A 14,289-nucleotide genomic window follows, 5' to 3' on the forward strand; every position below is an offset into this window, starting at 1 on the left:
TCCATCACCAACTCCCAGAGCTTGCTCATACTCATGTCCATTGAGTTGGTGATGCCATCCAACCACCTCATCCTCTGTTGTCCCCTTCTCCTCCTGCCTTCAATCTTGCCCAGCAGCAGGGTCTTTTCCAATGAGACAGTTCTTCGCATTAAGTGGCCAAAGTATTGGAGCTTCAGCTTCACCATCAGTCCTTCCAATGAATATTCAGGGTTGATTTCCTTTAGTATAGATTGGTTTGATCTCCATGCAGTCCAAGGAACTCTCAACAGTCTTCTCCAACACCCTGGGACAAAAGCATCAACTCTTCGGCACTCAGCTTTCTTTATGGTCCAACTCTTCGGCACTCAGCTTTCTTTATGGTCCAACTCTCACAGCCATACTTGACCACTGGAAAAACCATAGCTTTGACTAGATGGACCTTTGCTGGCAAAGTAATGTCTCTGCTTTTTAATATGCTGCCTAGGTTGGTCACAGCTTTTCTTCCAAGGAGGAAGCATCCTTTAATTTCATGGCTGCAGTCACCAGCAGTGATTCTGAAGCCCAAGAAAAGAAAGTCTGTCACAACGAAGGTCAAGAGGACAAAAGTGACCAGATTTGACTACAAACTTCAGCAAGACTGAAGGGGAAGAAACAACTTGAAAAGAGACCAGAGGCGTGAAAGCCTAGACCCGCAGGTGGCGTCTGAGGCATGCAATTCTTGAGCCTGAGGAGCAGACACACGAGGGGCACACTCAGAGCCCTAAGAGGGGAAACATCTCAGGGTGTGAAGATCTGAATCTGCCACCAAATGGACGCCATGTGCAAGGAGACGGTGATAAAAGGCAACAACAAAAACCCGTATCTTTGTCAGCAGTGTCACTAAAATCCGTGACTAGACAGCACCAAGGGAGTCGAGACCAAAGCAGTCTGTTTACTGAGGCCATGAAGCTGGGCTGGAGGGCAGTGGCGGGGTGTCACCCAGTCTGAGAGGGGGTGACCCAGCTCAGGTCCCTCAAGCTGATCACCTACAAAGGTGGGAGCCTAGGAGACCCCGAGTCCCAGGGTGGGGCAGCCCGCAGGCCTCACCCCACCTGCAGATCTGTATCCCCCCACTGCCAGGAGGTCCTTAGGAGACGTGTCATCCTGGGCGGACGTTCACAGGGAGGTGTGGGAACAGGTCCCTTATTCGTTCTGGCCCTCAGGGATCTCTACTGGCTGGAGTGTGCCTTCATCCCAAATGTCTAGCACTCTGGGATCTCGTAGGCAGAATCTGAGCCACGACTTGAAGGCCCTGGATTACACCATGGATCCTGGCTACTGCCTGGCCAGACCCGACCCCTCTCCCCGAGACCCTGTCCTGTTGCAAGGTCAGCCTCAGGAGAGCAAGTGAGGGTGGGGACAGGACAAGAGAGTGGGCGTGGCTTCAACACAGCCCTACGGCTGCAAGACACAGTTTACGGAAGAGGAATTTTAAACCTTAAGTAGTCACATTATTTCTTCACTTTATGTTGGCAACTGTTCACTAAAGATCAAACGCACATATACAAATTGTGGTTAGTCTTATTAAAATTAGCAATCTGTTACCACACATTTAGAACTTGAGAGTACAGACTGGGATTTTTTTTCTTTTGCATTTTTTCTTAACTATTGCCTATTTGAAATATTAAGCTAAAATAGTAGAACTACAGAATTATGTTACACATAAGTAAGCAAAGCAATACTTTTTTAAAGATGAGAACAAATTATGCAACTGTGCAAGTCTGTAACACAGACTCAATTTATTAGTATAGTTAAACATAAATTATTTGATAACATTTAATTTATAAATCAGGTCACTCACTAAACTAAACCAGCTGTAAGTATTCCATGCCACTGTCTCCTGGCTCCTTTAAAACGGTTAAAACAAAGCCAGTGAACCGAAACTTTCCTGCAGACTTTTCTACAGGAAGATGTAAAACAGGTTTTTCTCTTATCTCAGCACGACCCCACAGCGCCACCTACTGTCTGAAGGTGTCCACGTGGGGCTCTGGGCACGCTGGACAGTGCGGTCTGCCCTCTCCACCGCTATGTCCCGGTTCTCCGTCGGTGGCAGGCAATGACACAGAACACCACCAACAGACAAGGCCGCTCTGCGATGAGGGTGGGTGGGGACATCTGAGCGGGCCAGAGGGCGCCTCTGGGAGGAAGGAGACACGGTGGTGCCGTGCTAAGTGCACACACTGTCAGCACACGTCTAACTGCTCACAGAAACGTGATTTTTATCACATGTCAACTATATCTCAATAAGGTCAGCTTTAAAAAAAAATCCCAGAAAAAAAGCACAAATTGTATGAGAAAGTCATCGTTCAATCTGAAATAAAATAGAAAGGTATGTAGATTTCAAGAGGAAGGAATGAACGGATTCCAAACACAGAATGCATCAGTTGGAAAAGACTGGAAAGCACAGTATCTCTCATCAGGACAGCTGAGGTTGCCACCAGCTCTCACTGCTACGGCTGAAATATCACACGAGGAGATCAGGTCGGGAAGCTGGCAAACTGCTCCAAGCACAGAGCTGTGTCAGGGAGGCCAAGATCCAAACTCGGGCTGCAGCCACGTCTCACCACCCGCTCCACCACCCAGACAACGCAAGAATGCAGGAAGAGGGTAACACTGAGCAAAAAAGGCACGACCCAATGATAAGGCTGGTTAAAATGCCCTCCATGCCCCCACCCCGACAGCTGCAGCCCCCTTGGGCCCACCAGGCTGGGGGTCCTCTCTTGTCCCCAACCCCCTGCTCCGTGCCCACCTCCCCGTGCCATCTGCCTGGAAAATACACAGTGTTCAGGACTCCCCACCCCCATGAAGCCTGCAGCCCCTGTCTGGAGAGCAGGCCGCGTGCCTCTGCCCCGCTCCTGTCACAGCAGCAGCAGACACCACTGTCATCACTTGCTTCCTACCCAGGCCCAGCCACTGCAGAGGCCTGCGTGCCACCGGGAACCAAGAGACCCACCCTCTCCTCTACGCGGCTCTGGGCTTTGTTCTTCCAGGATGGGGCCCACGGAGCTCTCATCACCGCTGCCAGCTGCCACCTGACAAACTCCAGGGAGTGACGAGAGACCACATGGAATGTCCCAGCTCATGTTCAAAAGGTGGACCACAAACCCAGCAGCAGTCCACAGAGTCCTGGGCACAGCCAGGGGTGCATTAGTAAGGTGGTCAGGAAACACCAATCTTCTAGAATTCTCCATGTGCACAGGAGGGGCAGGCGGTTTCATAGATTCATCCTTTCAAATTTTGAAAGGCTGTTACGTAGTGGTGACTACGTAACAAACCCGTCCACAAGAGGGCGATGTTAGTATTTCTAAAAATCCCTCCGTGAGGACACGGAAGAACACCAGATTTTCCTGTATTTACAAAGATCGAGCAACAGAGGATGGGATGGTTGGATGGCATCACCAACTCAATGGACATGAATCTGATTAAAACTCCAGGAGATACTGGAGGACAGAGGAAACTGGTGAGCTGTAGTCCATGAGGTCACAAAGACTTGGACACAACTTAGTGACTAAACAATATAAAAGAATCTCTTAATTTTTCTTTTACACATCAGTCTTAAGTGTCTGGATCTATTATCTGGTATTGAGTCATGACTAGAGCTCAAAACAGCTAGGAGAAAATCACCAATTCTTCTCTAAGAACAACAGATACAACCGCATACAACACTGCAAAGGTAACTGAATTTTTATTTACCAAGTTGTAGTTTTGAGGTTGTGCTAGGCTTAGTCACTCAGTCCTGTCCGACTTTTTGCAACCCCATGGACTGTAGCCCGCCAGACTCCTCTGTCCATGGGGTTCTCCAGGCAAGAAAACTGGAGTGGGTTGCCATGCCATCCTCCAGGGGAATCTTCCCAACCCAGGGATCAAATCCAGGTCTCCCGCATTGCAGGCCAATTATTTACCGTCTGAGCCCCCAGGGAAGCCCACTCGTGAAGTTAACTGTGCACTATTTTGCCTGCAGCCACCCTCAGCCAGGGATATGCAGAGAAGGCACATGAGGGCCCCTCCTGGGTCCTCTCTGGGATGCTGCCCCTGGGAGAGGTCCCACCCCTGGCCTGCAGGCCCCCCTCATAGCCGACGCTGCCTGGTGGCAACCACGACTGTCCTCTGCTTCCAGTAGCATCAGTGGGTGCTGTCTGTCCCACCCACCCTGGTCCCAAGGGCCTCGGTTAGCGCCTGCCCACAGGTGTGAGGCCCATATCTGCTAGATAAATGACAGACTGGGTCCAGGGTGCAACAGAGCTCTTCCTTGAACACTGCTGCAGGTGCTACGAAGCAGAATTACCAGAGTAACAAACTCCCAAGCTCGGGGGCCCCCAACTGTGGCCACAGTCCCTCTGTCCACTGGCTCCACGCCACCCTCCCCTCTGCCTGCCAACATCTGGCAGGTCTGTAGCTTCACTCGACGTTCCCTGCCATCTGAGCCCCATCTGAGGCCCTGGAGCTGAGAAAGAAGGGGCCTGGAACGTCGAAGGGGACACCCCCAATTATGCAAGACCAGCCAGGGGATCATGAACCCAGTGCCTGGTCCGCACCATCACCCACCATGAGGGGTGGGGAGGAGGCCGGAGCCAGACCGCGGTCAGAGGTGACAGCCTGGGGAGAGTCCTCCCAGCAGATGGGCTCCAGGTGGGGGGAGAAGATGGAGTTCTTCCCTCCCCCCGGCTCTAGGCCCTGGTCCACTCACCCGAGCCTCACCCCAACCCCAGGCCCCCCAGCAGTCCAGCTGCAGCACCCTCCATGCACCTGACCACCTAGCAGGCCCCCATCCTTCCCAGCCTGTCTGAGGGGCAGTGAGGCGCAGAAGCAGGCCGGCAGTTCCAGAATGAGCTCCTGGCCCTGCTGATGAGCCCGTAAGGCCTCCCTGAGAGTACGCTCACAGCAGCCTCTAACTGTCTACCCCGCACTGAGCGCCGAGGCCAGAGCCGCGGTGACACCCTCAGGGCCTCTTGGGCACCGGGAGGGCGAAGCAGCAGGAAGGGGGGGAGGGTGAGCAGGGGAGGGTTCCCCAGGAACCAGCCTCTCCACTCTGGCTTCAAGTCCACACGCACAGCCTCAGTCAAGGGCCGCTGCTAGGGTCTCAGTCTCTAGGCTGCACATATCATGGGACAGGCCCCAGAAGCAGAACGCCAGACCCAGCTGGGGCCCAGGTGCCCACCTTGGGGACGGTTCTGGGAGGATCCCCAGGTGGCTTTCGGGCTGGTGCTGGGCCAACCTCCAGACATGCTGGGTTTCGCTGTCAGTGAGCACTGCTTCATATGTCCACTGGCCAACCCTATTTCATTTCTGGTGCCAAACCTGTGCAAGCTTTCCTGCCCTTTTCCCCCCACTGTCTTGTCCATACCGGTTTGTAGGGACCCATATGCATTATGTGCTTGAGAGACCACGTGGGCCTCTGCCTGTCTGGTACACACCGATCAGATACACATCCTGCGAGGCACACACCTATGTCAGATGCATACCTCAGCCAGGTGCAGGAGCAGTGAGTTCTTCCCCAGTCAGTGGGTGCTGGCACCACACTTCATTCCACACCTTGCTTCTTCCTCCCCCTTGATGGTGGCAGAGCTACAGACTTGATGGGCCTGCTGCCACAGGAGGCATGGGGAAGGAATGTGTAGATATGATGAAGGCCCCGATTCAGCTGGCTGAGTTAGTGTAAAGGGGACCTCCCTGGGTGGGCTCACCCAATTAGGGTGGAGCAAAGAAATCCGAATGGGAGGCAGCAGAAGAGGCTCCCTCCCCCTCCCGTGTCCAGGGGTTGGGGCCAAAGGCCTGCATCCTGCAACCACAAGTAACTCGGTGGGCTGGGTAGGGCCCTTGGGCATCTAAACTCTGGACCAGGTGAGAGTGGAAGCAAGGAATCTGGCCCTGACCCTGAGACGGCTGGAGGACACTTGCTGCAGTTTATTTCACAGTGACAAGAAGTTAGTCCACCGATGCTTCCAAGGACAGAACTGGGTTCACACTCCGCACTGAGCCGGCGGGTGACCTCTGGCGGCTGGGGAAGTGTGGCTGGCCTGACGCTGGCCACGCCAACTGCACCAACCACAACCACTGCACCCACCACGCCCACGACGCTGGCCACGCCCACCACACCGGCCACGCCCACGCCCTGGGCTCCTTGGACCCTGAGCGCACCTCCTCCAGGTGGCCTGGGGAAGCAGGCCCTGACCGCCCCACGGGGCAGGACACAAGCTTCCCAATGAGTGATGACTGGATCACCAAGGTTCACATGCAGAAGCCTCCAGAAGAGCACGGTCCCCGGCAGGATCCGTTTCCCGCTTGGCTTCCTGGTTCCAGAGCAGAAGAGCAAACACTGGCAGACCTGAGCTGGGTGGACCGCGGTTCCCTGGCAGCACCAGGGTCCCACAGGGCCAGTCTCTGCCCCTGCCTGCCCAAGACCCGTGACCTCACAAACAGGGGTGCTTCTGCCTGGACGCCCCTTGTTGAGCTGATGCTGATGAGTCAGGCAGGCCACACAAGGACACCTTCTCGGCAGCAGTGACTCATGCCAGAAGCACACTGAGACACTCTTCATTCTCAGCCAAACTTTTCTTTAGTTCACTGACCTTCAGAAGTGTTTGTAAACAGAAGTGTCATCTGCGTTAAACAGATTCTGTTAGCCAATAAATCACAGTAAGGGGGAAAAGTCAAGTTTCTACCCCAATATGTAAGGACTCAGCCACCTGCCTAAGCACTAAGCCCTCGCAGCGCTGCCTCCCACTCCCCCCATTGCTGGTGTGTGTTAGGAGCACCTGGGGTCACCTGCCCCTGCCAGGGCCTGCCTGATGCCCCAGGGCACCCCTCCCAGGCCCACAGCTACCCCGGCTTTCAGAACACCCAGCAGGCCTGTGAGGATCTTGAGACCACCCTGTCCCCGACAGACCCTCCTTGCTACTTTCTTCTCTCTGCCAAGGCTCCTGCCAGCGGTAGCCACGTGTGCACGTGGTCTGGTTGTCACAGGGCTGGGGCGCTCGGGCACCATATGGGGAGAGGGAATGTGTGAGACAAGCAGGACCGTCCCAGAAATAACTGTCCCACCCGAAGGACTGACATGCAGGTGACAAAGAGATTGCTGGGGACACAGGCCCAGGCCTGTTTCAATACGGTCACAACTTCCCACACACCCAGCAGTCCAGAGTGTAACCCCGTGTGAAGGCAGAGAGGACCGCAGCCTGCTGCTCTGAGAGCCGGTCCGTGAGCTGAGGGCCATCCCGCTCAGGTTAGCCCCGCAGTCCACGTCACCATCGCAGCACCCGCAGCTCTGCGTCTACAGGTGTATGCGTAGCACAGGGGTCACAGGTCCGCGTGAGAGCTATTTCATTGTGCACCCTTAATTTCTCTTTTACTACAAGTGGATATGGTCATAATTATAATGATTTCACTTCAGAATTAGAAGGGAGTCTATACAGATTTGTCATAAGCAGACTGCGGGGCTGGTGGCAACGAGACACTGAGGAAAGCCTCAGCGTCTGAGCAGAGCCAGGCCTCCCCGAGTCCCCCTCAGATTAACTCCCTGAGGTATCGTAAGGGCTTCCCAGGTGGCACTAGTGCTAAAGAGCCCGCCTGCCAATGTAGGAGATGTAAGAGACTCAGCTCAATCCCTGGGTTGGGAAGATCCCCTAGAGGAGGGCATGGCAACCCACTCCAGGCTCCAGAGGAGCCTGACGGGCTACAGTCCACAGGGTCGCAAAGAGTCAGACACGACTGAGCAACTTGGCTTGCACAGCACGCACGGGGCCTTAAACTCTGCAGGGGCTCCACCGCCCGAGCGCAAGAGGCTCCAGCCTCGGAAGGTGTTCTCACCTGTGAGACACAGGAAGCAACTTCAGCCTGTTTAAGGAGCAAGAGAAGTGGAAGCAGGGACTGGCCTGGAGCTAAAAATACAGGCTGCCTGCAGCGCTCCCGCCAGACGGCAAATGAGGCTACTGACCAGGAGCGCGTCAGCCAAGAGACACTTTATCCAGCCAGAAACTTGAGTGCTTTTTTCTTTTTCAAATCACTGTGAAAAAAAAGATTAATACACGGGATTACGGTTGCTAGAATTAGCTCTCATTTTATGAAACAAATGCAAAGTGTCTACTCTGCAGGTACCGCCTATCAGCACAGACTCAGCAGCAGACCTGATTCCTGACACTGGGTGTCTGACCATTCCTGTCCTCCGTTCTGCTTCAGATGCCACCTTTTGTCCTTGCTTTTTTTTTTCTGTGCCTTCAGGGACAACTGCCTTGTGCACAGGATCAACAACAATTCGCTTCTTCAGTGCATGCTTACGTCACTTTAAAAAACACTTTCTAACTCACTTCAACAGCATAATTAAAGCGATAGTTTACATCACATGATAATTGGCTCTGTGGCTTAGCTGTGAAAGCACTGTCTAGTAACAGGAGACCTTGGGTTTGAATCCCAGACAGGCCTAAGAAGGCAATGTTTTGGGGACTTCCCTGATGGCACAGTGGTAAAGAATCCACCTGCCAATGCAGGAGATGCAGGTTCGATCCCTGGGTCAGGAAGATCCCCTGGAGAAGGAAATAGCAACCCACTCCAGTATTCTTGACTGGGAAGTCTCATGGACAGAGGAGCCTGGTGACCCACAGTCCACGGGGTCGTAAAGAGCCAGACACAACTGGGCAACTAAACAACAAGAACGTTACATCTACAGCACCCTGGATGTAGGTGGCCATAAATCACAGCTCACTTGCAGTGCTAACACATGGTCTCACTCTGGGCTTTTTACCATCTCCCAATCAACTCTGGCTACAGAGAAACTGATTTAACATCACTAACTGAACTAAAAGGTGAGTTGTGGCTACAAATACAACTCCGTCCCACTGGCACAAGCAGTGGTAAAAGTAATCATGGTTTTGCCCTCTCCATATACTTGCTATGTACAAAAAAGAAAAAGAAAACAGAAAGTTGAAGATTAGACAAAACCTCTTTTAAAGGTTTCCCTGGGAACCAGGGACCTGACGTTCCTGAGGTCTACGGACACAGAAACGACAGGTGGGGCCTTCCAGGTACAATCCCAGGGCCCTGTGGTCAGGCAGGGCACATCATCCACCCCTAACCGACCCCATGGGCTCCACGCCCACCATGGCCCAGAGGGGGCTGTGTCCTGGCTGACACACCTCAGCCCCCAGCTGAGGGAGTGGACAAGGGAGTGGACGAACGCAGAATGCCCTCTTTCTGCATGCAGCAGCCTCTGGCAGCCACTTCCTATAATACTTCTTCCCCAGGAAAAAACCTCCAAAGTTCAGCGCTTGACCTTCCTGACTCAGTCACTCTGCAGGCCACAAACTAACCTTACGTCATACTAACGACCGGGATTTTGACAGTCATCTCAGCTTCCCTCAAAAGCAGACGCTGCATCATGTAATAGTCACCAACAATAAGTACCGAAGAAATGTTCTTTTAATTACCTCAAAGAAAACAATCTGCGGTGCAGGCGTTACAGCGAGTCCCTGGTCGTGCCCAGCCCTTTGCCACCCGCGGCGGCCACTGGGGGGCAGCAGAGCACACGCTGAGAGGCTGCAGGGACAGGAACCGACCATCTGTAGGAAGCGCCTAACAAAATGTGTTTTAAACAGCCAGCCAAAAGGCTTAATTAATGAGTTTACGTGGGGCCAGAGGCAATTTTTTTATGAGTCAAAAGTTAGCAGAGGTTTACAGGTTCCACTCTTACCGTGAATCCCACGTGTTCCTGTGCCTCCTGGGCCCTGCGGAGCAGGTGGAGCTGAAATGATCCGAGCGTGGCGCCCGCTCGCGAGCTTCCTTTAGGCCCTTGTCCAGCTCTCCATGCCGACTGGAAAGCCTTCCCCCTGTAACAGACGGTTCCCGTGCTTCATGTTAACTTCAACCCAACAAGCCTTTCCACCATCGAAGACGTCAAAGTGAAAAAGTGAAGGCACTCAGTCATGTCCAACTCATTGAGACCCCATGAACTGTAGCCCACCAGGCTCTTCCGTCCACGGGATTTTTCAGGCAAGAATACTGGAGTGGGTTGCCATTTCCTTCTCCAGGGGATCCTCCCGACCGAATCCGGGTCTCCTGCATTACAGGCAGACGCTTTAACCTCTGAGCCACCAGGGAAGCCAACTCCATAACACATGCTGCTCATGAAAAGTCCTCTTCCAGGGAACTGATCCTGCAGGCTGCACAGCACTGCCCCAAAAAAACCAGTCCTCTCTTGAATATGGGGGCTTCCCTGGTGGCTCAGTGGTAAAGAATCTGCCTGCAAATGCAGGAGACGCAGGTTCAATCCTTGGGTCGGGAAGAACCCCTGGAGAAGAAAATGGCAACCCACTCCAGTATTCTTGCCTGAAGAATTCCATGAACTGGGGAGCCTGGCGGGCTACAGTCCATGGGATCACAAAGAGTCAGACACAACTGAGCGACTGAACAACAACTCCTAGATATGTTTCACTTACTTCTAATGTGTTCTTGATTTTTAAAGCCGATATCCCATGATAACTTCCACCTTCACCCCCTGCCACAACAGGCAGGTGCACACATGACACACACCATCAGATCTCCACTCGCCAACAGGCCAGCACAAACAAGCACCAACCCACACGCTGAGGAATGAGACCTCGGGCAGAGTCCTGTCTGGACCCATCTTCCGAGAAAGCAGACACCACCTGCGCAGGCCTGTGCACACGCGTGTGAGTTCAGACAGACCCGGAGTTGCAGGCTTGGCATCCCCCCCACCCCTCCCCACCCGGGTCAGCGCTGACAGCCAGCCCTGTGTCTGGAGTGGAGCCTGGGAAACAACTCTCCAGATCACTTCCTCCCAGCCAGCGGGACGATGGAACTTGCTGACATACCTATGAGACCTGACAACGGAGAGCCCGTATTTTCTTTCTGAAAAACAAGCTGATATCCAAACGACACCTGCTTCTCCAGTGCAGACCTCCTGGCCCACGTCTGCAGGGAGAGCGGCGGGTCTCAGAGGGGCAGTGGCAAGACCGAGGCGGACAGTGCATCTGACCGCGGTGTGGCCAAGCTGTGCAGACCCCCACCCCCAGCCACCAGGACCCTCCCTCTGCATAGCCGCAGCTGCAGGTCCTCAGGCTCAGCCACACCTCTCCGCTGTGACGGGCTCAGATGCCCCTAGAACACGTGCCAATGGGTGTCTGTGAGGACAGGGCACACGGCGTCCCCATCTCCTTTGGCAGCAATCTCCAGGTGTGACGGGCACTCGCTGCAGAGCCCCGCAGGCCTGAGGTTACACTCACACAGCCGTCTTGTCCAGCACAGAGGTTCTGAGCCGAGTGTCCAGAGCCGTGCACAGCGTTGCCCACCCATCATCACCCAGTTGTGGGAGGTGCCAGCCATGTCACTCACGAAGCCTCCTCGGGCAGGACACTAAGAACCAATGAACCCAGGCATCAGCCTAAACGATGGCCCCCAACACATGGCCAACCTCCAGATATTTGGGCAAGCCCAGCTGAGGTTCCCATCACTGTGGAGTACAGACAGGCCATCCACACACGCCCCGCAAACCCTGACCCGTGAAGACACAAGCGGAACAACACTGTGGCTGTTCTCTGAAGCTGAGTCTTGGGTGCGTAAGTTAAGCAGCAAGAGACCCCCAGAATGGAGCTACTCCAAAAGTCTTGTAAACTTAGGTAAAATGAGCAAATTCCAAGAAAAATGCAACTCATCAAAGCTGACTCAGGAAGAAATGGAAAATGTGAGTAGACTACCAACATTAAAGTAGAATCAAGAGAGAAAAAAAAAAAATCACTGTACGAACAACAGTCCACACCCGGATGGTTCCCCCAGGAAATTCGCCCGATACTCAGCAGGAACACATCTGCCAAGCACGAGGAGGAAGGAAGAAGTGTCAGCCAAACTGTGTCAGTCTGTCCCAGGGACAGACGTAAACACCCTCGACAAAACGTCAGCGAATGTAGTTCTGACTAATCCTGCATGATCTAGCTGGATTTGTGCTGGGAACACGAGAATGACTGCATGCATGGAGATCTATTGATGTAATCCTCCGTGCTAATAAACCTAGAGGGCCATAAGAGGACGTCCCATGACCCCACTACAGGCAGCTCAGTAGCAGGCACAGTTGAGCTGGATTCCAAGGGACACAGGCTTCCGTGCTGATGTAGAGAGAACGGCAAGCACAGTGCTGTTCTGAAACATGGGACGGCGGCCATGTCCACATGGGGAGGGGCTGTGGTCAAGGAGGAGCTCAAGGGAGACCGAGACATGTCTGCTTTTACCCTGGGTAGGGCAGAGGACGGACGTGTCATCAGAACCACTCTCCTGACCCGCACGCCTCTGTAGGAGTCACACAGCTTATAACACAGATGTAGGAGAAAGTCACAAGGCACAGAAGACAAACGCATCAACGGTGCCCACGGTGTTAGGGAGCACTGTCAGTAACGATGGAGCCCAGCACAGCTGACCCGGGAACGACCCGGGAACGACCCAGTGCTGTAGAACTACTACTGACGGAAAGGTGACCCGTTCACACCCAAGCTGGGCCAGGGCCAGCGGCACCTGCCACACTGTGAACCAGACGAGACCAGTGACAGCGGCACCACCTGCCGCTGCTGTGCCCTTGGAAATCTTGCTGACTGAATGGAGCTCTCAAATTTCCTTGAAAAGTGGTACTTATCGTTACAATTTTACTAGACCCTGGAAATTAAGGCTTCACTCTGCCCCCAAATAAGTATCTCACACTCTACCTTGCAGATGCGTAGCACCATTCATAAGTGTGCAGATACCCACTTAGTATTCTTGGGCCTCCCTTGTGGCTCAAGCTGGTAAAGAATCTGCCTGCAATGCGGGAGACCTGGGTTTGATCCCTGGGTTGGGAAGATCTGGAGAAGGGAAAGGCTACCCACTCCAGTATTCTGGCCTGCAGAATTCCATGGACTGCATGGGGTCGCAAAGAGTCGGACACGACTGAGCGACTTTCACTCACTCACTCTGCCCCTACATTCTACCTTGCGGGTATGGTAATAGGGTAACACCGTTCATGAGTATGCAGTTACACAAACCAGATTCCCTGATATTAGAGATGCCGACTATCTGAGACATAAGGCTTCACAGGCTCAAGGCAGGGGACAGAGAACGGTCAGCAGAGGGATGCTGACACACAGGGGTACTTCTGCGTCACTGGTACCACCACTGCTTCAAGTGCTTAACTAGTCCTGCGATCTTCCACCAAAGGAGGGTCAGCCAGTGGAGGAGGGGCCGCGGGGGAGGGCACCAGAGAAGGGGCTGTGGGGGGTGGTACTGGAGGAGGGGTCGCGGGGAGGGGGGCCCCATGAGTCACTGAGCAGGCAAGGAGGGCACCGGAAGGGGCCTTGGGGGAGGCAGCAGGAGGAGGGGCTGGGAGGGGGGCACCAGGAGGTAGGACCATGGCGGGGCACCAGAAGAGGGGCCGCAGGGGGGACCCCCAAGTCACTGGGCCAGGAGGGGCCCCCTAAGTCACTGAGCCAGGCAGGGGGTGCGGACACCCCTCAGCTGAGGCTGAGACGGAAAGCAGGAGGAGCCCCTCCAGATGCCTTTGGTAGAGGAGGGGCTCTCGGCAGGAGCTGGTGTGAGAACAAGGAATCTGGGCTGTGTTTTCTGAAAGATCAGGCTGATAGCTCTGTGGGCAATGCCAGGGGTGAGGCTGGGACAACTGGGGGGCAGAGGGATGAGAGATGGAAATGTCAGGCTTCTCACTGGGAGGCTCAGTGGATGGGCCTTGGGGACGAGGCCTGTGGGTGGAGGAGTGAACCAAAGCCGAGTGACTCTGAGGATCCTCACTCCGAGGATCCTGGCTCCACCCAGAGGGCAAAGAGGCTCTTCAACAACTAGTATGAGAAAATGCAAAGGAAGTTCTAGAAGACAAGTGTCTTCAACTGTTCTGAACTAGGGAAACCTCTGAGCATTGATATTTCAGCTCCAATATGACAAAAGCTTCCCTGGCTAAGATTTCAGGAGAATCAAGTCGATCCTGCTATGTGACCACTGTGGAGAAAAGCAGTAGCTTCATGCGGTAAAACTGCAACAAACACTTAATATAAAAACGTCTTGAGGAAGGGGACACCCAAGCAAGGGAAGTGGGGGGGGGGGCCCTCACTTCCTCTGGGAAATCTATGAAGAAAGACTTGCCCAAGGAAATGATTCTCTAGTCCAGAGGCCTTGGTTTGATTTCATCTCTTTTTGTATTACTTACATTCCCACTTGGAATTCCCTGGCAGTCCAGTAGTTAGGACTCAGCGCTTCCACTGCCAGGATCCAGGTTCAAACCCTGGTTGGGGA

The 14,289-nt window shown here is 53.8% G+C and overlaps 1 protein-coding gene across 2 annotated transcripts in view; it reads right to left on the reverse strand.

Annotated features, from left to right (window-relative positions):
* Positions 1-14,289, reverse strand: part of ADARB1 (adenosine deaminase RNA specific B1) — a 113,903-nt gene that overhangs the window by 59,485 nt on the left and 40,129 nt on the right. For both annotated transcript variants that reach the window (XM_043874057.1, XM_043874058.1), the window contains exon 2: positions 9,701-9,836. The gene's annotated coding sequence lies outside the window, so the exon portion shown is untranslated. The remainder of the gene's footprint in view (positions 1-9,700; positions 9,837-14,289) is intronic.

This window comes from Cervus elaphus, chromosome 19, assembly GCF_910594005.1.
Source record: "Cervus elaphus chromosome 19, mCerEla1.1, whole genome shotgun sequence".
Classification (NCBI taxonomy): Eukaryota; Metazoa; Chordata; class Mammalia; order Artiodactyla; family Cervidae; genus Cervus; species Cervus elaphus.